This window comes from Mandrillus leucophaeus, unplaced genomic scaffold, assembly GCF_000951045.1.
Source record: "Mandrillus leucophaeus isolate KB7577 unplaced genomic scaffold, Mleu.le_1.0 Scaffold535, whole genome shotgun sequence".
In the NCBI taxonomy this organism is placed as follows: Eukaryota; Metazoa; Chordata; class Mammalia; order Primates; family Cercopithecidae; genus Mandrillus; species Mandrillus leucophaeus.
The window spans coordinates 1,011,618-1,014,940 of record NW_012105753.1 but is presented as its reverse complement, the minus strand read 5'-3'; positions in this window follow the sequence as shown (position 1 = coordinate 1,014,940).

Genomic DNA, 3,323 nt, shown 5'->3' with positions numbered 1-3,323 from the left:
CAAGCCAAGGAATGCCAAAGTTTTCCAGTAAACTACCAGAAGCTAAGTAAAAAGCATAGAACAGATTCTCTCTCAAAGTCCTCAGAAGGAACCAACCCTATTGTTACCTTGATATTGGACTTCTGGCCTCCAGTAAAAGTAAAAATTGGAATACTGGCCAGGCACAGTGGCTCATGCCTGTAATCCAGCATTTTGGGAGGCCAAGGTGGGCAGATGGCTTGAGCCTAAGAGTTTGAGATCAGCCTGGGCAACATGGTGAAACCCTATCTTTACAAAAAAATACAAAAATTAGCGGGGCATGGTGGTGTGTGCTTGTGGTCCCAGCTTCTTGGGGGACTGAGACAAGAGATTCGCTTGAGTCGAGCAGATGGAGGCTGCAGTGAGCCGAGATCTTGCCACTGCACTCCAGCCTGGGCGACAGAGCAAGACTCCATCTCAAAAAAAAAAAAAAAAAAACCCTTAACAAGAATTATGACAAGGATATTGCTGAAGAAAAAGAAAGTAAGGTTTTTAAGGTCTTCAGGAAATGTAAATGTCTGTAACAAAGAGAAATTGTGGTGGTCTAGTATGATTTTCAAAGCAGCTGGATTTTTTTAGGGCAAGCTGTAGGGACAAGAGTCTAGAGGTAGCAGTTATAAGCAAAGATGAAGCTCATTCCAGGGTCTGAGAGAGAAGGAGGGCTATTGGAAGATAAACAGCCACCGCTCAAGAGGGCTTCAGAGACCACTAAAATAGTCCTCATTTTGCATAGTTTCCTGGTAAACCCAGATGATGCCTTCCCTGGAGCACTCTTCACTGTTGTGGCAAGCGACAAGTGAGACTGAGACTTGAGTTATACCTCAACAAGCCAAGGAATGCCAAAGTTTTCCAGTAAACTACCAGAAGCTAAGTAAAAAGCATAGAACAGATTCTCTCTCAAAGTCCTCAGAAGGAACCAATCCTATTGTTACCTTGATATTGGACTTCTGGCCTCCAGTAAAAGTAAAAATTGGAATACTGGCCAGGCACAGTGGCTCATGCCTTTAATCCAGCATTTTGGGAGGCCAAGGTGGGCAGATGGCTTGAGCCCAAGAGTTTGAGATCAGCCTGGGCAACATGGTGAAACCCCATCTTTACAAAAAAATACAAAAATTAGCGGGGCATGGTGGTGTGTGCTTGTGGTCCCAGCTTCTTGGGGGACTGAGACAAGAGATTCGCTTGAGTCGAGCAGATGGAGGCTGCAGTGAGCCGAGATCTTGCCACTGCACTCCAGCCTGGGTGACACAGTGAGACAGTTTCTCAAAAAAAGAAAAAGAAAAGAAAGAAAGAAAAAAGAGAATACTTTCCTACTTATAATATTGCATCATGTCTCTATCCATATCTATCAATCTCAACATCTGCCTCTATATCAACCTATTATTTATTTAAAATGTTAATTCTTTTATTGTTATGTTCATTTTTTCATTAATTTGGATTATGTACCCCAGGACTGGAGAGATTGAAGACTATAAATTTAGATTTCTGTGTGCCCAGTTATGATACAGAACACTCAGGAGCCATAGCAGTATTACTGGTACTTACTTGCCTCGCTAAGTTTTTTTTGATTTTCTGATATGATATAAAGGTTTTCTTTTTTTTTTTTTTTAATTTTTGAGACGGAGTCTCGCTCTGTTGCTCAGGCTGCAGTGCAGTGGCAGGACCTTGGCTCACTGCAAGCTCCGCCTCCCGGGTTCACGCCATTCTCCTGCCTCAGCCTCCTGAGTAGCTGGGACTACAGGCGCCCGCCACCACACCTTGGCTAATTTTTTGTATTTTTAGTAGAGACGGGGTTTCACCGTGTTAGCCAGGATGGTCTCTATCTCCTGACCTCGTGATCCACCTGCCTCGGCCTCCCAAAGTGCTGGGATTACAGGCGTGAGCCACCGCGCCCTGCCAAAGGTTTTCTTTTTTAACCACCTTTATCTTCAGTCTCCTGTTTTTAGGTAGATATCATTACATAATATCTATGTAATATATCATTACATAATATTACATAATAATGTAGTCATGACTACATTATTATTTACATTAAGCATTTATAATGTCTATGTACGTTATCTCATTTACTATTCACAATGATCCTACAAAGTAAGTAATATTAGTTCCCTTTCACAGGTAAGGAAACCCTTTCACAGGTAAGGAAACCTTTATTTATTTTTTTTTTGAGACGGAGTCTCCCTCTGTTGCCAGGCTGGAGTGCAATGGCATAATCCTGGCTCACTGCAACCTCTGCCTCCCGGGTTCAAGCGTTTCTCCTGCCTCAGTCTCTAGAGTAGCTGAGATCACAGCCACACGCCATCAGGCCTGGCTAATTTTTGTATTTTTAGTAGAGACAGGGTTTCACCATGTTGGCCAGGATGGTCTCGATCTCTTGACCTTGTGATCCACCCACCTTGGCCTCCCAAAGTGCTGGGACTACAGGTGTGAGCCACCACGCTCGGCCTTTAGAAATGTTAAGTAGATAGCATCTCAGTGCTAGTTATTGACATCAGTTCACCATCTTAACCGTCAAGCTATACTGCCCCAATAAAAATGGCCACATTGGGATACTTGGAGGAACGCTTGAAGAGATGAAAAAACAACTTTTAGCTGGGTACGGCAGCTCACACCTGTAATCCCAGCACTTTGGAAGGCGGAGGCGGGAGGATCACAAGGTCAGGAGTTTGAGACCAGCCTGGCCAATATGGTGAAACCTCGTCTCCACTAAAAATACAAAAATTAAGCCGGGAGAGGTGGCTCATACCTGTAAGCCCAGCACTTTGGGATGCCAAGGCGGGCGGATGACCTGAGGTCAGGAGTTCGAGACCAGCCTGATCAACATGGAGAAACTCCATTTCTACTAAAAATACAAAATTAGGTGGGTGTGGTGGCGCATGCCTGTAATCCCAGCTACTCGGGAGGCTGAGGCAGGAGAACCGCTTGAACCCAGGAGGTGGAGGTTGAGGTGAGCCGAGATCAAGCCATTGCACTCCAGCCTGGGCAACAAGAGTGAAACTAGGTCTCCAAAAAAAAAAAAAAAAAAGGTGATTTTCCTCCCGAGTAGCTGGGATTACAGGCATGCACCACCACGCCCATCTAATTTTGTATTTTTAGTAAAGATGGGGTTTCTCCATGTTGGCCAGGCTGGTCTCGAACTCCCAACCTCAGTTAATCCTCCCGCCTTAGCCTCCCAAAGTGCTGGGATTACAGGCCTGAGCCACCGCGCCCAGGGGCTAGCTTTCTTTCCTTTTCTTTCTTTTTCTTTTCTTTGCTTTTCTCTTCTCTTCTTTCTTTCTCTCTCTCTTTTCTTTCTTTCTTTCTTTCTT